Source organism: Bos taurus, chromosome 11 (assembly GCF_002263795.3).
Source record: "Bos taurus isolate L1 Dominette 01449 registration number 42190680 breed Hereford chromosome 11, ARS-UCD2.0, whole genome shotgun sequence".
In the NCBI taxonomy this organism is placed as follows: domain Eukaryota; kingdom Metazoa; phylum Chordata; class Mammalia; order Artiodactyla; family Bovidae; genus Bos; species Bos taurus.
The window spans coordinates 14,412,741-14,436,505 of NC_037338.1; positions in this window are offsets into that span (position 1 = coordinate 14,412,741).

Here is a 23,765-nt window from a genome sequence, read left to right on the forward strand (position 1 = left end):
AACTAGAACAGATAATTTCACAATTTGTATGGAAATACAAAAAACTTCGAACAGCCCAAGCAATCTTGAGAAAGAAGAATGGAACTGGAGGAATCAACCTGCCTGACTTCAGGCTCTACTACAAAGCCACAGTCATCAAGACAGTATGGTACTGACACAAAGACAGAAATATAGATCAATGGAACAAAATAGAAAGCCCAGAAATAAATCCATGCACCTATGGACACCTTATCTTTGACAAAGGAGGCAAGAATATACAATGGAGAAAAGACAATCTCTTTAACAAGTGGTGCTGGGAAAACTGGTCAACCACTTGTAAAAGAATGAAACTAGAACACTTTCTAACACCATACACAAAAATAAACTCAAAATGGATTAAAGATCTAAATGTAAGACCAGAAACTATGCAACTCCTAGAGGAAAACATAAGCAAATAACTCTCTGACATAAATCACAGCAGGATCCTCTATGACCCACCTCCCAGAGTAATAGAAATAAAAGCAAAAAAAACCAAATGGGACCTAATTAAACTTTTAAGTTTTGCACAACAAAGGAAACTATAAGCAAGGTGAAAATACAGACAGCCTTCAGAATGGGAGAAAATAATAACAAATGAAGCAACCGACAAAGAATCTTAAAAATATACAAGCAACTCCTGCAGCTCAATTCCAGAAACATAAACGACCCAATCAAAAAATGGGCCAAAGAACTAAACGGACATTTCTCCAAAGAAAATATATGGATGGCTAACAAACACATGAAAAGATGCTCAACATCACTCATTATCATAGAAATGCAAATAAAAACCACAATGAGGTACCATCTCACTCTGGTCAGAATGGCTGCTATCAAAAAGTCTACAAACAATAAATGTTGGAGAGGGTCCGGAGAAAAGGGAACCCTCTTACACTGTTGGTGGGAATGCAAGCTAGTACAGCCACAATGGAGAACAGTGTGGAGATTCCTTAAAAAACTGGAACTAGAACTGCCATGCTGCTGCTGCTGCTGCTGCTAAATCACTTCAGTCATGTCCAACTCTGTGCAACCCCATAGATGGCAGCCCACCAGGCTCCCCCATCCCTGGGATTCTCCAGGCAAAAATACTGGAGTGGGTTGCCATTTCCTTCTCCAATGCATGAAAGTGAAAAGTGAAAATTGAAAGTGAAGTTGCTCAGTCGTGCCCGACTCATAGCTACCCCATGGACTGCAGCCTACCAGGCTCCTCCACCCATGGGATTTTCCATGCAAGAGTACTGGCGTGGGTTGCCATTGCTACTGCTGGGCATACACACCGAGGAAACCAGAATTGAAAGAGACACATGTACCCCAGTGTTCATCACAGCACTGTGTACAATAGCCAGGACATGGAAGAACCTAGATGTCCACTGGAAGACGAATGGATAAGAAAGCTCTGGTACATATACACAATGGAATATTACTCGGCTATTAAAAAGAATGCATTTTAATCAGTTCTAATAAGGTGGATGAAACTGGAGCCTATTATACAGAGCAAACTAAGTCAGAAAGAAAAACACCAATACAGTATTTTAATGCATATATATGGAATTTAGAAAGATGGCAATGATGACCCTATATGCGAGACAGTGAAAGAGACACAGATGTAAAGAATAGACTTTTGGACCCTGTGGGAGAAGGCGAGGGTGGGATGATTTGAGAGAATAGCATTGAAACATGTATATTATCATATATGAAATAGATCACCAGTCCAGGTTCAATGCAAGAAACAGGGTGCTCAGGGCTGGTGCACTGGGATGACCCTGAGGGAAGGGATGGGGAGGGAGGTGGGAGGGAGGATCAGGATGGGGAACACATGTACACCCATGGCTGATTCATGTCAATGTATGGCAAAAACCATCACAATATTGTAAAGTAATTACCCTCCAATTAAAATAAATTTTTTTAAAGTATTAAACATCATCTTAAAATTTCTTCTCTGGTAATAAGTAGAGCCTCAATAAAAATATGTAATCAAAATAATATAATATTCTATAGTTCTGGACAGTAGGTATCAAATTACTATAATTTTCAAATTTTCCCCAAATCTCATACAAATCCCCTGAACGATTTAAAAGGATTGAATCTCTGTGGCTTTGATAACAAAGTTTGCTCTAGCCATACTCTGGTTTGCTATGATAGACTTGGGGTCTCTGTGGTTCCTGAGGAATATAGGAAGGAAGTTGGTACCACATGGGGCCTTTCTTCATTGAATAGGCATGTCAAGAATACTCTTTTTTTTTAGAACTAAGTCTGGCCCCTTTCAAGTTTTGACCCAGAAGCTTAAGATGGTTCCTCAAGCTATGAGCTTAGCATGTGCCTTGTGCCTAGAGAGGCCAAATGCTAACAAATTCCCAGTTCACATATATTGTCCTGGAATAATGATTGAAAGGACTTTTTTTAACTCTCAGAATTGGTTCTGATGACAGATCACACAGTAATTCTATGTTTATCATAATGTCTTAAGAAGAGAGAGTCAGAGGAAAGAGGAAAAGTCCTGAGCCCCATTCCCTCAATAAGAGAGTGCTGTGGGAGAATCTGACTTTAAAGTTTCATTTTGGAGATTCTCCAAAAGAGTGGGAGAGGAGGTTGGAGAGGCAGCTGAAGTTGTAGTCTTTACCCTTCAGGAGTGAAGAGCAGTGTCAGAAACATCCACAGGCCCCGAGCCATTGAGAAAATAGTCTAAGACTTCCATTTACAAGATTAATGATTTAATAGGAGACATAAAAGAACATGGGTTTCCCTGGTGGCTCATCTGGTAAAGAATCCACCTGCAATGTGGGAGACCTGAGTTTGATCCCTGGGTTGGGACAATCCCCTGGAGAAGGGAACGGCTGCCCACTCCAGTATTCTGGCCTGGAGAATGCCATGGACTGTACAGTCCATAGGGTTGCAAAGAATGGGACACAACTGAGCGACTTTCACTTTCAACTTTCATCAAAAAATTGGTTGTCAGTGGCATGATCTCTGAATCCCCACAGCCCACATAATTCCCCTTTTTTATAATGAAAGTCTAAAAAATAGAAATTCATGGAATTTTTGATTCTAAATAGATGTGCTAAAGTAAACCAACAGTACATGTTTGTGCACAGGATGCCTAGTGGAGTATCAGATGTCTTTAACTCTGAATTTGAGAGAGCACACAATCATATTCCTTTGGCTGAAACAGAAAATGTATTTTATCTGTCCAGTGTGGTTGTACCAATGTGAACTAATGTATACAGGAATTCTGTGAGTATAACATTCAAGAGGCTAATGAAAGAAATGACAGAGACACAAATTACCTAAAGGTACAAGTTTATCTGGATGACAGAGTTGTATCATGGAAGACCTTGAAGAAGCATAAATAAGAGCTTCTTAAATTTGGGGATCATTCAAAAAACACAAGCCAGAAACTATTTCTTAACAAAAGGCAATTACCTCAATCCTCAGTAAAACATACTAAATGGACAATATTGTAATAGCGGATATGCACAGATCTTGAAAAAATCTCTACTTGTGTAAACTGGCTAATTCCCCCCAATTTTAGAAGATTAGAGAAATTCTTGGTATTTCAGAATAGTAAACTCCTTCAATGATATGGGCCCTTCTGTGATACAGGCAGAAACTAGGACATTCCTTAGGAAAAGCCAGCAGTTCAAGTGTCCCAAGAACAAAATAGTGGCCCAGGCCCCACAACTTTCTAACTTTGTGATGACCAGTAAGGAGAAGTGCAAAGAAGCACTCACAGCATTGGACTGCTTATATTACATTTCTATGCCAGCAATTTCTGCCTCTGATAAGCTCTGTTTTAAAGTTATATGCCACTTTTCAGGACAATGAAGGTGTATGAAGCCAGGGAAATGACACCTATGTCTTTTAATTCTCATATTAGAATTTCTGGAGCTAAAGTGAATAAAGTCCAAGGACTTCCCTGGTGGTCCAGTGGCCAAGATTTCATGCTCCCAGGGCAGGGGGCCCAGGTTCAATTCCTGGTCAGGGAACTAGACCCACATGCCACATCTAAGAGTTTGCAAGCTTCAACTAAAGATCCCAAATGCCACAACTAAGACCCAGAGCAACCAAATAAATAAATAAATATTTTAAAAGTCAAATTAAAATTTAAAAATAAAACTTATGTGGATAGGGTAAGTTTTCAGGTGTAAATGGAAAAGAACCAACTTACCAATGAGTTTTCTAATATCAATCTCTTCTAAGGAAGCTTAGAAGAGACACACATCAGTTCATAAAACTAACACTTCCTTACTAACTAAGATTTGAATTTGTAGGGTTTAAAATTTAGAGAGAAAAAAGTATGTGACAACAACAATGCAAAAGCAGGAAGCGGTTATATCAAAGTAAGTATTCCAAGACTATTTTTTTTGAGGAAATGGTAAAAGTAATCACTTATATTAGAGTGCAATAAGTCAAAGATGTATATTATAATCTCTATAGTAACCACTAAAAGAATAGTAAGAGAACTCAAAACAAATTAATAAAGATGATGTGGGTGAAATAGTATTTTTTATTAATCCAGAAGATAAGAAAGGAAATAAAGAACATACAAACAGATAGATCAAATATAAAACGAATAGTGAAATGATAGACATAAACCCAAATTTGCCCATAATTCCATTATCTGAAAACCGACTAAATCTCCAATTAAAAGACAAAAAAAGATCACATTGGATTTTTAAAAAATCTGCATGCTACTTGTAGGAAACATTTCTTAAATATAGGGTGACAGAAAGATTGAAAGTGGAAGGTTGGGGAAAGATACATGTGCAAGCACTCAGTATTCTTATATCAGAGGCAATGTACTAGAAGGTAAAAAAATATAAGTAAAGAAAAAAAGGAACACTTAGCAATGAAAGGAGAGAAATTCACCAAGAAGATAGAACAATCTTAAATATATATGTATGCAATAATACAGCATAAAATATATGAGGCAAAAATTTGCAGAATTACAGAAGCCCACAGATTTAAAATCATAAAGAGATATTTCAACATACCTCTCTTGCTAACTGGAGAAGGCAATGGCAACCCACTCCAGTACTCTTGCCTGGAAAATCCCATTTGCCATTGCAATGGACGGAGGAGCCTGGTAGGCTGCAGTCCATGGGGTCACTAGGAGTCGGACACAACTGAGCGACTTCACTTTCACTTTTCACTTTCATGTATTGGAGAAGGAAATGGCAACCCACTCCAGTGTTCTTGCCTGGAGAATCCCAGGGACGGGGGAGCCTGGTGGGCTGCCTTCTATGGGGTCGCACAGAGTCGGACACGACTGAAGCGACTTAGCAGCAGCAGTAGTAGCAGCTCTTGCTAACTGACAGAACAAGCATACACGAAATCAGTAAGGTTATAAAAGACTCATATAACATAATTAACAAATTTAACCTCACTAATACACAGGACATTACACCCACAATGGCATTAAACACAATTTTTTCAAGTATACATGGAATAATTGGCAAAATTGAACATTTGTTGAACTGTGAAGCAAGTATATTGTTTTTCTAGGGCTGCTATAACAAAGTATTGCAAACTGGATGACTTAAACAATGGAAATTTATTATCTCACAGTTGTGGAGGCTAGAAGTCCGAGACCAGAACAAGGTGTTGGCAGGATTGATTCCTTACATGGTCTGTGTGGGAGAATTTGCTCCATCTCCCTCGCCTAGCTTTGGTTTGCTGGCCATCTTTTGTGTTTCTTGGCTTGTAGATGCATTATCCCAATCTCTGCCTTCATCTCCACATGGAATTGTGCTGGTATGTTTCTGTCTGTGTCCAAATTTCCCCTTTTTATAATGACACAGTCATTTGGATTAGGGCTCCCCAGTGACCTCATATTAACTTGGCAATATGCTAAGATGGTATTCCCAAATAAGGTCACATTCATAGGTACTGAGGATTACGCCTTCAAAATCTTTCAGTTTGGTTCAGTTCAGTCGCTCAGTCGTGTCTGACTCTTTGCGATCCCATGAATCGCAGCACGCCAGGCCTCTCTGTCCATCACCAACTCCCGGAGTTCACTCAAACTAACGTCCATCGAGTCCGTGATGCCATCCAGCCATCTCATCCTCTGTCATCCCCTTCTCCTCCTGCCCCGAATCTCTCCCAGCATCAGAGTCTTTTCCAATGAGTCAACTCTTCACATGAGGTGGCCAAAGTATTGGAGTTTCAGCTTTAGCATCATTCCTTCCAAAGAACATCCAGGACTGGTCTCCTTTAGGATGGACTGGTTGGATCTCCTTGCAGTCCAAGGGACTCTCAGGAGTCCTCTCTAACACCACAGTTCAAAAGCATCAATTCTTCCACACTCAGCTTTCTTCACAGTCCAGCTCTCACATCCATACATGACCACAGGAAAAACCATAGCCTTGACTAGATGGACCTTTGTTGGCAAAGTAATATCTCTGCTTTGTAATATGCTATCTAGGTTTGTCATAACTTTCCTTCCAAGGAGTAAGCCGTCTTTTAATTTCATGGCTGCAATCACTATCTGCAGTGATTTTGGAGCCCAAAAAAACAAAGTCTGACACTGTTTCTACTGTTTCCCCATCTATTTCCCATGAAGTGATGGGACCAGATGCCATGATCTTCGTTTTCTGAATGTTGAGCTTTAAGCCAACATTTTCACTCTCCTCTTTCACTTTCATCAAGAGGCTCTTTAGTTCCTCTCCATTTTCTGCCATAAGGGTGGTGTCATCTGCATATCTGAGGTTATTGATATTTCTCCGGGCAATCTTGATTCCAGCTCAGCATTTCTCATGATGTACTCTGCATAGAAGTTAAATAAACAGGGTGACAATATACAGCCTTGATGGATTCCTTTCCCTATTTGGAACCCATCTGTTGTTCCATATCCAGTTCTAACTGTTGCTTCCTGACCTGCATACAGGTTTCTCAAGAGGCAGGTCAGGTGGTCTGGTATTCCCATCTTTCAGAATTTTCCACAGTTTATTGTGATCCACACAGTCAAAGGCTTTGGCATAGTCAATAAAGCAGAAATAGATGTTTTTCTGGAACTCTCTTGCTTTTTCCATGATCCAGTGGATGTTGACAATTTGATCTCTGGTTCCTCTGCCTTTTCTAAAACCAGTTTGAACATCTGGAAGTTCATGGTTCACATATTGCTGAAGCCTGGCTTGGAGAATTTTGAGCATTACTTTACTAGCGTTTGAGATGAGTGCACTCAAAATCTTTGGGGAGGCACAATTCAATGCATAACAGCAAGCCTTAACAAATTTGAAAGGGGATTAATTACCTGGCACTTTAATCAAAGTAAAATTAAACTAGAAAATCTCCAAATGCTTGAAATTTAAGCAGCAATACTTTGAATGACCCATGGGTGAAAGAGAAACCACAAATGAAATTAGAAAGTATTGTGAGTTTCATGGTATCATCAAAACTTGCAAACATAGCTAAAGCAGAGCAAACTTAAACCAAAAGAATAAAAAGAAATTTCCAAAAATAAGACTAGACATTAATAAAATACAATCTTACAAAGGAAAAAGAACAAAGCCAAAACATTTATAAAGAAATTTAATAAAATTTATAGACCTCTAGTAACTTGGGGGAAAAAAGACACAAATTAGCAATATCATGACTATAAAAGGAGATACCACTGAAGTTGCTACAAATATCAAAATAATAGCAAGAGGGTATTATAAATAAGCTTATATCAATAAGTTTAAAATTTTAGATGGCATGAAAAACTCCTAGGGGGTGGTTTTTCCTGCTCTCCCAAGGGAAGGGTCCTGGATTCAATCCCTGGTCAGCGAGCTAGATCCCACATGTCATAACTAAGACCCGGCACAGCCAAATAAATAAATATTTAAAAAAGAAAAAGTCCTAGAAAAGCAAATTGAAATTTTTTACTACAATTGAAACATGGAGAAAAACAAAATCTGGTTATCTCTTAAAGAAATTGAACTGTTAATTTCAAACCTCCCCACAAAGAAATCTCTAGGACAAGATAACCTTGCTGGTAAATTCTTCCAAATATTTCAGAAATAATACCAATCTTAGACACGATCAGTTCCAGAAAAAAGAGGGAGATATTTTCCAACTTGTGAGTTATGAAATCTAATAAGGTCACTACAATAACAATGAAACCTATAAGCCAATCTCTCATGTACATAAATGCAAAAAATCCCCTTTCAAATGTTAGCAAATCAAAGACAACCGTGTGTGTGTGTGAGAGAGAGAGAGAGAGAGGGAGAGAGAGAGAATGAACAGTGCTCCTTTTGCCCAATAGTATGGTTTTTCCTGTGGTCATGTATGGATGTGAGAGTTGGACTGTGAAGAAGGCTGAGCGCCGAAGAATTGATGCTTTTGAACTGTGGTGTTGGAGAAGACTCTAGAGAGTCCCTTGGACTGCAAGGAGATCCAACCATTCCATTCTGAAGGAGATCAGCCCTGGGATTTCTTTGGAGGGAATGATGCTAAAGCTGAAACTCCAGTACTTTGGCTACTTCATGTGAAGAGTTGACTTATTGGAAAAGACTCTGATGCTGGGAGGGATTGGGGGCAGGAGGAAAAGGGGACGACAGAGGATGAGATGGCTGGATGGCATCACTGACTTGATGGACGTGAGTCTGAGTGAACTCCGGGAGTTGGTGATGGACAGGGAGGCCTGGCGTGCTGCGATTCATGGGGTTGCGAAGAGTCAGACACGACTGAGCGACTGAACTGAACTGGTAGGCCATTAAAAATTCCTATGCAAGCTGAAACCAAGCAACATGATTTTAATAATCAATGGGAAAATTAAAATTGTTCCACAAGCTTTAAACAATGTCAAAATATTAAAAATTCTTTACTGTTGGTTATAACTGTATAAGAAAATGAAACATAGTAACACTAATAATTATTTAGTACAATTTAACACATTATAGATTTTGAGAGGTAAAACTCTTTGTTTAAAAAAGGTTATCAGTGTGAGAACGTCACCCTCACTGTGGCCCTCTGCAATGTGGTACCCACAACATCCCCCTGCACAGGTTCAGACTCAACTCACACATCTAGAAATAGCACATGAATGCCCGTTTTCCTCAAGTGAAACCCGAAAAAACAACTTTGCCAATTAGAATAGTTTCCAATTCAGTCTGGACATCTAGGCATGGATACATGTGCATGCCTCATGTGCCTCATGCCACATGTGGATACATGTGGTTATTTTTGTCTAAATTAAGCAACCATGGTAACAACTAACTAGGACTCTTGTTCTGCAAAAGTAAAATAAATGTTCAATGTGTTTTAAAAATAAGTTATCAAGAGTAATTCAAATAGTGCTTGCCTTCTTGTTGTATGACTTTGATACAGAGTAAGATTCCTTTTTGGTGAAGACATAACTCATATCCAGAAGGAATGGTGGTAGTGTCAATAGCCCCAGTCAGCTATTTCTTCTAGAACTCTGTTTATATTCAATTCAAATTTCACTTCCAGTGTTAACTCTTCTTGCTTCTTTTTGGCATTTTCATCTCTGTTGGACAATTGTGTCTTTGAATTTTCAGTCAAGTCCATTTCAATTGCTAATATTTTTCAATTAAAAAAAATTTAATGTTGCAGGGGTTTATTACAGAGAACAACTACAGAAGGCTTTCCTGTCCTTGCACAACCTGAGTGATGGGTGCCCAGTGACTTTTAAAGAAGTGACGTGACTGGTCAATGCTCCTGACGGGCATTTGTGACGGGCATTACAACATATGTAATGATTTCAGGATTGTCGGCTTAGCCCAGAAGTTTGTATTTCATGTAATTACTCTCAGTTACTATACTATGCTGAAATTGGAACTCTTGTCTGGAAGTTGCTGTTATTTAACTAAATCACGTTCAGGGAAATTTGTGCCTCCCACAGCCATGCACGGGGAGGAGTGCCTGTGTAATATTGTACTGATTCTACACATCTGATAGAAATGGAGAAAGACAACTCCAGGGAGGGTGCCATGCTGTACTGGCACACCCCCATCAGTTAGTGTCCTTACATTCATGGTTGTTGTTTAGTCACTAAGTGATGTCCTACTTTTTTGCTACGCCAGGGACTGTAGCCTGCAAATGTCCTCTGCCCATGGCATTCTCCAGACAAGAACACTGGAGTGGGTTGCCATTTCCTTCTCCAGGGATCTTCCCCACCCAGGGATCAAACCTATATCTCCTACATTAGCAGGCTGATTCTTTACTGCTGAGCCACCAAGGAATAATTGCAGGTCCAATTATTCCTTCTTTTCACTGCATTCTCCAGGATGCCAAGAAAGGCACCATGGGAGCACTAGGGAGTCAGGCCACCAGTTTCTAACACTATTGTTTGTTCCATTCATCATCAAATGCACAGGCTGTGGCTTCCAGTTATCATTGCTAGCTTATCAAGTCATATTTTCCCTCCTCATGTCTGATTTTTGCCATTCCCTCCTCCAAGGGATATTCCCGACCCAGGGATTGAACCTGCATCTCTTGTATCTCCTGCATTGGCAGGCAGGTTCTTTACCACTAAGGCCACCTGGGAAGCCTAACACTTTAGAAAACGCAATTTGTACCGTTTTAGGATTAGAATTCCCTGCTGGAAAAAAAAAAAAAAGCATTTTCCTTTTAATTGTTCAAATTAACATGAAAATATTTCTGAATCCAAAAGTTTGCTTTAGGGTGCACTTTTCATCAGCACACCTGTCTCAGATCTAGTAAATTAATAAGACAATCTCATCAATGCCCCACCTCCACCACTACCTCTAGGTTTCACTCCCCACTCACAGGGCTAGCTGGGCTTCCCACTTTCCTCCTTCCAGAAGCCTGTGGAAGGCCACGGTCTAATCTGACATTAATCTGAGCTGAGGGGACTGTCACCAATCACCGTGGGGTCTGAGACAAGTGCAGAGCTCTGCCAGGCACTGCTGGGAAAGAAAGCCCAGGCCAGGTCCAAGCACTGAAAACCATGGGAAAAGCTCTAATGGAGACCTTAATCCTGATCTGCACACTCCACTGACAATTTCAGGTGATTTGCAGGTACAGAGGTGGGAAAGAATATGGGGCGGCCACAACACAGTCCTGTCACCAGCAAAGCACATCAGTGGCTAACAGGAAGTAAAAGTAGGATATGAATAATAAAATAAAGTCTAACCTATTTTTTTTTTCCCTTCGTGCTTTGTCTGGTACCACTTGCTTACAGGGAACCATGTGCAAAGGCCTGGCACTGACATTCAGACCAGCACTCCTAGTGCAAAGTGGTTGCGCCGAAAACTCAGCTCCAAAGGCCCGAAGCGCCGTGAACTACACCTCCCTGCAAGATGGTGGGGGCGGGGGCGGGGGCGGGGGCGGGCGGGGACGGGGGGGGGGGGCGGGTGCTGAGATGCTGCATCGGCTCTGGGATTTGGAGCCTTGAGTATTGTGGCTGCGCCCACCCCAGAAGAGCTCTGCCCCCTCCCCACACAAAGAACAGGGGTGCCCAACCTCCGGGATCTAATACCTGATGATCTGAGGCGGGGCTGATGTAGTAATATTAGAAATAAAGTATGCAATAAACGTGATGCACTTGAATCAACCCAAAACCATTCTCTGTACCCCCACTCCTGGTCTGTGGAAAAATTGTCTTCCACAAAGCCAGTTCCTAGTGTCAGAAAGGTTAGAGACATGGCTGTCTAGAGCATGTGCTTGTATCTCTCGATTCTTTGATCAAAGAATAAAACTCCTTTGCTTCCGAATCAAATGTGCCTCCTATTGGCTCTAATGACACTGGGTAGAAGGACCCTTGCTGGGGAAGGTCAGCAGCAGTTCCCATTCCAGTTCTCGAGCGCCCATCTCATTCCAGCTGGCACCCCAGAGACAAGATGCAGACGATCGTGAAGTCATTCCACTCCCAGTGCGGGTGATATTCTGCTGCATCAGTGAGTCTGTCTCCCTCAGTTCTCCCTTCACCATGCTCTTTCCAGCAATCAGCTGTGCAGTCTGCAAGCTACTTCACGGCTTTGTTAGGAGATCATCGGGTGCAAAAACTACTTTAAATTAGGGAAATTCAGAGTTCAGGGTTATAACCATTAAATGGCGTTTCTCTTTTCCAGGTCAGCCTCCCATCTATAGCCATTATGTTCTCATTAGTCCTCTCAGTCTCTTTCCAGTCAAGCCTTTTCTGCCTGGGTCCCAGAGACTCTCTTCAAAGATAAACTCAGTGGTTGAGCCACTTTCCACTCTAAAAATTAACAAATCTCTGATTACGAGCCTCTAGTTGCAGTTGCTCCAAACTACCCCTTCTCTGAAGACCACTACAGTGTCAGCCCCTTTATCCTAGGCTGCCCTGAGATGTCTCTTAAAGTCTTTCCAGATTCTTCTCAGCCCATTGCCACCATCTCTCCAAAGACCCCATTAAGGCTCTGATGTTCTCAGGGGAGGAGAGCTGGGGAAGCCCCTAGCCCTCTTCCCAGGGTCCCTCCCTTTCCCCTCTCTCTGGGCTTCCTTGTATTACCTTTGCTTCCCCTTCAAGTTCACCAGTTCCCCAACTTTAGGCACAGAAATACACATAAATAGTTTTGCATTCCTCACCTGACGATAACTGCTTTGATATCTTTCAACCCCATTGAAATCCAAGTCCAAGAACCCTGACATCAGCAGAGGACAGAAAATACACTTCCAGAGTTCCAGATGGATCTTCACCAAGAAAGAAATATAATTTCATTATGCCCCAACACCCAGCATGTGCTCTAAAATGACCACTAGCTGAAAGGGTGCCCCCTCTGCAAGCAGAGGCACAGAAAGAAGGGAAGAAGTTGAGGGCTGTGAGAAAAGTAACAGTGGGATTCTTCCAGTAGAAGGCACTCAGAAATTAGGTGGTGGAAGCCCATCCAGGTGTTTAAAGTTCTGTACAGTGTTCTTTAATCATTGATGTTGCCAAGAAAGGTGCTGCGCAAGGCACTGAAGGAGGACAAGATGAGAAAGACAGGATTCCCTGTCCTATGGATCCTGCAGCTAAAACAAAAATGGAAGTCATGCAAAACAGGCAACATTTAGAGAACAGTATGAGACGGCAAGCACTGAAGGTCTGAAGTGGCAGAGCATGTGAGGAATGCAAAACTATTTATGAAGGAGGCAGAATTTGAACTTGGCTCTAAAGAAGGGATAGAAATTGATCAGAGAGAAAATCAAGAGCATTCTGGGTAGAGGGGACTTCATGACAGAAGATGGGGAAAGAAGAAAGCTCACAGCATATTATTCCCAGAACACTGAGAGGCTGTGAAACGGGGCAAGAAGGAGGGGGGCAGGGATTATACAGGTCTGTGCTACCCAACCCCCAGCCCCATGTCCTGAGGCTGCTGGGCACACACTGTGGCCCAGAGGGAGTCGCCTTTGTCTAGCAGGTCAAAGAACACAGCCTGCTGCCCACGGAGTCCTTTGTCACCTGTGGTCACCGCTCCACATTCTCTGTCCCCACCTGGCAACCTTCCTCTTCTGCTTTATTAATGAGTACAAGGTAAGTTTTTACGGGCAACCATTAAAACAAAAAGTCTGCCTTCTATTTCAAGGGAAACTTTTTTCAAAAACTCATCTGAAAGATCTGACTCTGACAAACATGTGCTTTGATGTAGTTTTCTTAGTTATTCTCATATAAGGGAAATGTCTGAGATCTTGGCAGAGAGAGACACAGGCTTGAGTTTGGCCGGTGAACCAGACCCAGAAGTGCATAATACAGTCCGAAGTGCAAACCTCCTGGTGGGTGGGGGAGAGGGGGCGGCGCTGGGACTACTACCACTGGTTTGAACTCTGTGCTGGAGACATCAGTGGGTCTCACCTGATCCAGGTCTCTGACCACAGCCAGGCACCTGCTTGGCTTCAGAGAAAGGGCCCAGACCAGGACCAAGGGGTCGTAGAATACCATCCTGGCTCCACCGTAACTCTCCTTGTGACTTTGAGCAAGTCATCTCATGCCTCTGTGTTTTAGTGTCCTCCTCCCCAAAATGAAGTGTCTTGCTGATCTCAAAGGCAATGTGAGCTTTGTCCCTTTTTAATGCATAATTTGGGATAAATTACTTAACCTATGTGAGCTTAGTTTTCTCCTGTAGCAAAGGAATAAAAAGTACCTACCTAAGGTTGCTGTGAGAAAATCAGTCAGATAATACATGTAAAAATGCCCAGCACACCATCTAGAAAATAGTTGGTACTTGATGTCCTGTTCCCTGACTCTTGAAAGGGTTCTTTGGTGTTATAACAGTCTATGTTTCCACCCAAAGTAAGGTCTCCACATGTTACCAAAGAGTCTGCAATCATAGCATGGATGGAAATCACCAGACACAAACCAAAGTGAACAATTTCAGCAGAGGGGCCAGTAGAGGATTAGGTGAACAGGCAGAATCCCCTGATTTAGGATGCACTTTGTTCTTTGCCAGTGTTTCCTAAACGTGCTTATTAAAACACCCAAGTCATCAGGCGATTATGAAGTGGAAAGTCTGGAGACCTGGGAATCTGAATATTTAACTAGCACCTGCAGCCCTGGGCAAGTAGTTACCCCAGCAGGCAAGAGTGAGAAACAGCGCTTGAATTCCTCTTGAATTCCCAGCCACCTACTTCTTCACTCTGGCCCTGAAGTGACTGCTGGCTGTGCTGCCTGCCGCTGGCACCTGTGTGCTGTCTGAAATTTGCTCGGTTCTTGCATCAGTTCTTCTGCTTCTCAGCCAGTCCTGTGTATTTGGGGATTGACACTGCAACCAAGGGTGAAGAACAAAGGCCAGCGCAAAGGCTGCTTAACTCTGACTCAGAAGCAAAAACCTCCCACTCTCATTCCTCTTGATCTCTGTAAACCCACCCCCACACAGGACCAGGAATTTCCTAATTAGGATTTCCAGATTGAGAATCTTCACCAAGTTTACAGAACACATGCTCCTCTCTGTTCTTGACTTTTTATTTTTTATTATTATTTTTTGTTCTTGACTTTTTAAATGATGAATTTTGTAAGACTTGATACACATAAAATGTGTAGAATGTCTATGCATATGAAACAAACAGTCATGAGCCCACCATCCAACCTAAGAACTGCAGCATAATCTGCTAGATGTATCTTCTGCTCTATTATAAAGTAGTTTTTGAAACTGCTTTCCTTAAATAACTAGCACATACAGTAGAATAACTACAATGAAAAATGATACAATTAGCTTCTCTGTGCCTATCATCCACTATAGAAAAACAGCATTCTTACTACCTTTGCAGTCTCCTGTGTGAGTGACAGTGGGCTCAGCCATGTCCGACTCTTTGTGACTCCCTGGATATAACCCACCAGGCTCCTCTGTCCATGGAATTCTCCAGGCAAAAATACTGGAGCGGGTTGCCATTTCTGCCTCCAAGGAACTTTCCCACCCAGGGATTGAACCCTAGCCTCTTGTATCTCCTACACTGGCAGACTGATTCTTTACCATTGCACCACCTGGTCCTGTGTGTCCATCCCTAATTCTGTTCACGGCTATTTGCTACCATTGGGGGTATAATTTTCAGAACTTGTCCCCAGTAAAAGAGTTCAGGATTTAGAACATGTAAAGCATTCTTAATACTTTAGGGACTTACAAGGTGGTCCAGTGGCTAGGACATCACTCTTCTGGTGCTCTGGGCCTGGGTTCAATCCCAGGTCAGGGAACTAGAGCTCACATACCGAAACTGAAAAAATGATCCCATATGCCACAGTGAGGATAAAGGATCCCATGTGATCCTTTATCACAGCTGCGACTCAGCGCAACCAAATAAATTAATTAAAATAAATATTTTTAAAAGAACATTCTTAACACATTATACTTCATAGTGTAACACTTGCTTCAAGTTGAAAATATTAAATTTTTTTCTATTTTTTCCAATTACAAAAAGTTACTACTTTGGGCAAAGAGGAGAGAGTGGGGGATAAAGGAGACAGAGAGAAAATAACTTGCTTTGACTCGATATTTTGTGGACATCGGGGACTATCTTTCCTTTTTAGGTGTGTCTCTAGGTGTCTAAAGCAGAGTAGGCTCTCCATAAACATTCCATTCTCTTTCTCAGTAACTCCTCTCTTGTTCCCATTTCTCATATTTTCCATTACTTCAGGTTCTTTCACATCTGCATTTAAATATCATCCAGTGTCTCCTATCTTTAAGCAAAACAGAACAAACTTCCTGGGCATATCGAGTTTGTGTCCTTCTGGTTTTCACCTTCCCCTCCCCACCAACACTGTACAGAGAGTTGTCTACACTCACTGCCTCCATCCTGCCTCCCACTGATTCCACAGCCCATGGTCATCTGGCTTCTGTTCCCCTTCTTCTCCACGTCTCGGCCTTGCAAACTATTTTCAGCAGGGTTGCCAACCACCTCCTTCCTGCTAAACCCAGAAGACATGCGTGTGTCCTCGGGCACTGTTAACCGCCCCGCCTTGAAGCTCTTTCTTCTCTTCCGTTCCAAATCAGTACACTATGAGTTGTCTCCCCAGCTCTTTGCTGCTGCTTTTCATTGTCTTTTTTGGGATTCATGGCCTCTGCTCACACTTTAAAGGTTGACATTCTTGGGGATACTTTTTCCTCTACATTTTCTTCTCACTCTATATATCCTCATTAGTGAGCTCATCAATTTCCTTCCCTATCAGTGGATGTTCGTTTCTTCCCAACTAGCTGAGGTTGGCATTGTACCAGTTGAGTTTCCAGGAACAGTCAGAGCAACTGTGGGATTCAGGGTTCAGAGTAGCCAGCACTGGCGGTACAAAGTGTGATCCAGTGTTCTGAAGGGGTGGTTTCAGAACTTCACTGAGTTATAATCGCTAGGTGGATTATTAATAATAATAGAAGATTAAGAAGAAGATCTAATATGTACTGAGTGATTATTATATACCAGGTGTGAAATAATAGACAATATATATATATATCAGTCTTGCACCCCATTGCTGCACAAAACTCCTAAAATCTCTGAAATTTCCTAAATGATAAAAACACTAGGAATATCTATAGTTCTAATACCCGTCTTTCATCCCATCCCTGACACAGGGCTCCCAAAACCCTTGTAATTTCCAAAATGTTAAGAGCAGTAGGAGCAGTTTTGGTGCTTATGAGGTGACCTGGATGGGCTCTTGGATGGCTCCTGCCTGGGGGCTGATCACCAGAGAGACCAAGCCAGTTAGAAGCTTGGAATTTTGAGCTCAACACTGCCTCCTCCAGAGAGTGGCAAGGGACTGGAAATGGGAGTTAATAATTGATCATGCCCACTCAAGGAAGCCTCTATAAAATCCCAGTAGTAAGGGTATCAGAGACTTCCAGGCTGGGCACACAGCCATACCAGGAGGGAGATGCTCCTGAACTCCTTGAGAACAGAAACTCGGCACTCAGGACCCTCCCAGACCTCACCCTAGGTATCTCTTTATCTGGATTATAATATTCGTTATAAACTGGTAAATGTAAGCATATCCCTGAGTTCTGTGAGCCACCCTAGCAAATTAATCAAAGCCGAGGAAAGTTCTATAGGTAGTAAATCAGCTCAGGTGATAACCTGGGCTTGCAACTGATGTCTGAAGAAGGGTTCCAGGTGAATGGTGGGGGGCGGGGGGGGGGGCGGAGGTGGGGGGTGGGCTGGGGGTAGTCTTGGAATAAGCCCTTAACCTGTGGGATCTGAGGCTGCCTCCAGGTAAACAGTGTCAGAATTGAGCTAAATTGCAGGACACCCAGCTGGTGTCACAGAGATTTACTTGATGTGGAGACAAACTTCCACATCTCCCACAAACTTCCACACACTTGGTGACCAGAAATGAAGTGTTCTATGTAAAAATAAAGGAGACACACAGGAGACAATCACAGGTGGGAAGAGCTGAGTGTTTCCTGCCCTAGAAAGAAAAAAACTGAGTTGCTGGTTGTTTTACAACCAGGCTTCATGCTAAGTGCTTTACATGTATGATCATCTCATTAAGTTTTCTCAACAACCATATAGATAGGGTGGGTACTATCGTTATTCCCATTTTCCAGAAGAGGTAACAGAAGTTAGAGAATCAAAGGAATGTGCACAAGGTGCCAGAGGAAAAGCTGGTTGGAGGAAAATCTGGTATCCTATTCAGGGGGTTGACTACAGAGCCCACACTCATTCCACCAAACTGTATTGACTCATAGTTTCTCTTTCAGTTTTGAATTCTTATTTCTCTTCACAGAGCTACCCACTGAAACATTACTCACTCAAGGGCAAAGCTATTCATCTGTTTTGTTTAACCTCATACTTGGTTCTGAACAGAGACACTCAATAAAAATTTGTGGAATAAGTAAGTGTTCATTCAACTTCTTTCCATCTCTATCTATCAAATAGTCACATCTTTCAGCTGCTTTTTTTGTTGTTGATTGTTGAACTGATTTTTAGAATTTTTAAAATTTTGTTTTTGTTATCCTTTAATTTTGGTATATATATGGAAATAAGTTTACCCAGTTAATGTTTTGTCTCTTCATTTTTAAATGATTTTTTAACTACAGAGATTCCTAAATAGCATAGTTTTATTTCAGTCTTTTGTTTCTTAATGATTTTGTATCTTTTCAAAGAAAACCTTTCCTATCCTGAAGTCATATATCCTCCTGTACCCTGCTATAAGTTTGCCCTTCACATTTAAACTTTCAATCTATTTGGAATTGATTTGTATGAGTAATGTGACGTAGGGATTCAATTTCATTTCAATGATTTTTAATATAAGCCATATTTGCTTTCCTTATATATGTGGATATATTCTTAGAGGTTATTTGCATTTCTAAACATTTGAAAATAACAGGCATTATGTGTTTTAAATATTTGTGTTAATTTTCTAAAAACAAGAGCCTCCTCCTCCATAAATATTTAGGAAAATTAACAATTCCCTGCAGTCATCTCATATTCAGTCCACATTTAAATTTCCACCATTATCCAAAAATGTGTTTATACTTTAGTATTTTTTTGCACCAGGGTCCAGTTAAGGTATACACATCCTATTTTACTGTTACATCTCTTACTTCTTTTGTATTCCAGAAGAGACTCCTCACCAATTTTTTTTTTCATGACATTGACTTCTTATAGCTATCAGGTTAGCTGTCCAATAGACTGTCCCACAAATTCTGGATTTGTCTGATTACTTCTGGAGAAGGTTGCTTCCCATTTTCCTTAATCTCCTGTATTTCCTGTAAATAGGGAATTTGGCTCGAAAGTTTGGTTAAAAACTTGGTTTTATTAAAAATTTGGTTTAAATTCAGGTTAAAAATTTTTGGCACAAATATTTTGCAGTTAATGGTGAGTACTTTACACTGCATCCCATCACAAGTCACATCATGACAAATCATCTCATCGTTATGAATACGAGTTTTCTCCTTGTTAAGAGAGTGACTGCCAGTTCTCTCCATTGTTTGCAATTAGCAAGTAAGCTGTGGCATGATACCTTGACACTGTGTAAATATCCTGTTACTGGAGAAGGCAATGGCACCCCACTCCAGTACTCTTGCCAGGAAAAATCCCATGGATGGAGGAGCCTGGTAGGCTGCAATCCATGGGGTCGCAAAGAGTCGAACACGACTGAGCGACTTCACTTTCACTTTTCACTTTCATGCATTGGAGAAGGAAATGGCAACCCACTCCAGTGTTCTTGCCTGGAGAATCCCAGGGACGGGGGAGCCTGGTGGGCTGCCGTCTATGGGGTCGCACAGAGTCGGACACGACTGAAGTGACTTAGCAGCAGCAGCAGAACAACTTTCTGGGCATCCCTAGTGGCTCAGTGGTAAAGAATTCACCTGCCACTGCAGAAGACTTGGGTTCAATCCTTGGGCTGGAAAGATACCTGAAGAAAGAAATGGCAACTCACTCCAGTATTCTTGCCTGGGAAATCCCATGGACAGAGGAGCCTGGCGGGCTGCCATCCCTGGCTTTGCAAAGAGTCAGACATGACTTAGCGACTAAACAAGAACAAACTTTCACCTATTGGTTTTATATCCACCAATAATCTTTGGCTAAATGCAAAAACTACTTCATTAGAGAGGTGTTTTTTAAGAAATAAATTGATTCTATAAATCATTTGGGGGAAAACTGATATGTTTGCAATACAGAGTCTCCTTATCCATAGGAGACCATGCCATATCTCTCCATTTACTTATATATTCTTTTAAATAGTTTCATTAAATATAAATTTAATAACAACATTGTTCATAATAGCAAAAGTTGTAAAAGCCCCAAATACTCACTGATAGGAGAACCAATAAAGAATGATATATTTATACAATAAAATTCTATATCAGGGTGGAAATGAATAAACTAGAGCTATGCCCATCAACATGGAAAACACCAAGAAGCAATGTTGAGTGTAAAATCACATTTTAGAGCAATATATACGACAAGAAAATTTTTATATGGAACTTTAAGAGAAAGTTACATTGTTTAGAAATACAAGCCTGTCTGGTACAATACAAAGAAAGGCAAACTAGGACTTCAGCTTTTGAATTATGAACTGGGTTATTCAGACCATCCCTCCTACTGAAAACAGATAAAAAGTGGTGAAATATTTCAAAAACTTTTTAGAGAGCTAACAAGATAGTAAAAAAAAATTATTGGACCAAGATCTAGGAAGAAAACAGAAACCCAGAAAATTGAGGCCTCCAGTTGGGGCTGCTTTCGTCCTGGGAACATTTATCAATCTGGAAGTGACAAGTGAAAGACATGGTCATGTTTGGAGAAGCCTTTAAAGAGCAGAGTACAGGGACTTCCCTGATAGTCCAAAGGTTTAGATTCTGCACTTCCAGTGTAGGAGGTGTGGCTTCCATCCCTGGTGGGGGAACTAAAATCCTGCATGCCACGCAGTGCAGCCAAAAAAAAGAGTCAAGTACAGATGTCAGAATCCAAGAATGCAAAGAGTGAGAACTTTGGGAAACAACCCCTTATCTTGGAATGAAATCTTCAAAGTCCTCATCTCAGGAGGAAGAATAAACTAGAAATAGATAAGCCCTTACATGGACTGCAAACCAACTTTAAATGTCCTGGGTAATACAGTCTCAAACTGAATCCTATAGGTTTAAGGTGAGTCCAAATTGCTACTTCTTCTCCATACCAACATCATCTAACAAAATCAGTCTTTCAAAATCCTCTTTAGAGGAAGACAGCTTCTTCCTGGGTCTCAAATTATTTCTACAAATATTTTTTAATTGCAGGATAAGTCACAGAATAAAAGATAATCAGATAGTCAGAAGATGTCATGAGATGGAACCAGTAGAAATAATACACCACACCTATGCTGAATAGATAGTCATGAACATCCATGTCATCTTCTCAAGTTTATAGGAAGGTTTTATGTAGATAACATTTATCAGATTTTTAAAGTTCTCTTTTTTTTTCTTAATTTCCTGAAAGTTTTATTTTTTATCATGAGTACATGTCAAACTTAAGCAAATGCTTATGCTACTGCTATTGAGATGATGTAATAGATTAAGTGATTTTTCTAATGTTAAACCATACTTGCTTCCTGGAATAAATCTGACTTGGTTTAAAAAAGAAAGAAATAATAGACCACATATAGAGACAGCAGAAATTCGAAATAAATATCACCATAGAATGTAAAATGACTGTTTACTATGTTCATGGAGCTAGTCAAGCTTCACACATATGCTAAAGAAATTTCTACCCGTGTCTCTCATGTGCTTCTTACATATTTTATGTAATATCCAAACATGAGACCAAAATGAGGCCAAAAATGAGGGCCCCAGAACCTTCTGAGGTTCTTCCAATATTCTGTTTCATGACCCATGTGATGATCACATGGACATTTATTTTATAACAAGCTTTTAAGCTGTATACTTATGATAGACACATGGTCCTGTATTAGTGTTATTTTCCATACCAAAAAATTTAATTAACATGATAAATCAAAATCTAGATTCATTTTCACTTTTGAAGGGGGAGACAGGACATGGGGCAAGAGGAAAAAGGACATGGAAAGCTTCAAGGTACAGGTAATGCTCTAGGTCTTGAATTGGATTCATTGCTGCTCACTTTATTAACATGCTTTATAGTTTACATATATGTCACACAGATTTTCCTAGGTATCAAACATTTTACAATAAAAATAAACATCATTATAGATTAAAGTTTTACAAGGAAATGGATGAAGATTCAGCTTATCTTGTGTTGTTTCCTTTGCATTCAGATCCTGTCTTTTCTTACCCTGCAGAAGCTTGAGTTTGGTAAGTTGCTGTTATTCAGTTGCTCAGTCATGTCCGACTCTTTGTGACCCCATGGACTGCAGCACGCCAGGTTTCCCTGTTTTTCACCATCTCCCAGAGCTTGCTCAAACTCATGTCCATTGAATCAGTGATGCCATCCAACCATCTCATCCTCTGTTGTCCCCTTCTCCTCCTGGTAAGTTATGTTTATGATAACCATGGGACTGCTGGTTATGTCCTCTTGTCTACTTTTAGCAAATCAAAGCTGATTACATGCAGCCATACCTCAGTTAGTTTCAAATAGAGTAAGAAGCAGCCACTCTCAAAGCTCATGTAAGACATCTAATATTTGAGAAATTTATTGGCATTGGCAACCACCCTCTCATTAAGTTCTGTTCTAAACTAAGCCAGATCATCAGGAAATAATACAAAAATCACATCTACTGAATCCCTGTGAGAATTTGGTTTATTTAGTTATGATTAACCCTTGGCCTCTGTTTTATCACAGGATCACTCAATGGGGCAAGAGAAAATACATGTACTAGATATTATTCATCTTACCATACTAACAGTACATCCTAATACTATATTCCAACTCAAATGCCACCTTCACATGATATAATCCTTTATCCCAAGTAAAAGAAATTTTCTACTTTATCATGGTCATTTCATGATTTTGGAGCACTTCTCCAAATAACATAGTTACAATGTACAACTTGTTTAGATAGAGATTATGTGTCTCACCTGCTTTATATTCCTCCCAGGAGGCAATTTATAAATACTGATTGTTTGCCTCACTCATGCCTAAGAAAGGCTGAAGGTATAGGAAGAAGCAGGTAGTAGGGGCACATGTTCAACTAAGGAAAACATGAGAGAACTGAAGTAAAGTTACATAGGGAATGTAACTTGCATTTTCCACAGAACTCCAAGGGCCGCCAAGGGCCCAACAATTTGAAAGGAAAAAATCAACTCCAGGGCACTTCATTAAAAAAAAAAAATTCTACTAATGACAAAGAATTTATCCTAAATGTTTCCAGAATGAGAGGAAAAGAAAACAAAACATGTCACCAAAAAGGGCACAAAATTTTAAATGATACTGGATTTTTCACCAGCAACATCAAATGCCAAGAGATGTTGGAGTAATCTATATAAAGTTCTGAGAGAAAACGATTCCTAGAAAAATCTCAAATTCTAGAACCAAGCAAATATGAAGTGAATGATCTCTGGTTAATGAGACAAGAAATTAAAAAGTTGGTTTGTAATTGATAGAGAAACAATTTTTAAATAGTGTTACAAATACTCAAGATGGGGAATGAAATATAAATCCTGAACTAGCGTAACAGAAAGCCAATGGAAAATGTCTATAATTAATAAGAAATAGAAGTTGAATCATTTGGAGATGTGAATAACCACCAGAAGAAATAGCAAAAATAATTAATTGCCTCTGCGAGCTTGTGGGCTGGGGGGGAGTCAGGCAAAGGGACTTTCACATGTAACCATATGCATGTATTACTCTAAAAACATTTTTAATTTTTCTCTAAAATGGTTTATTCTTATTTCAAATTAAAGCAGTAATAAAATACTATTCTTACTTAATAAATTAGCACAAAGGCTTCTTGAAATAATACTTGGTATTGGCAAAGAGGT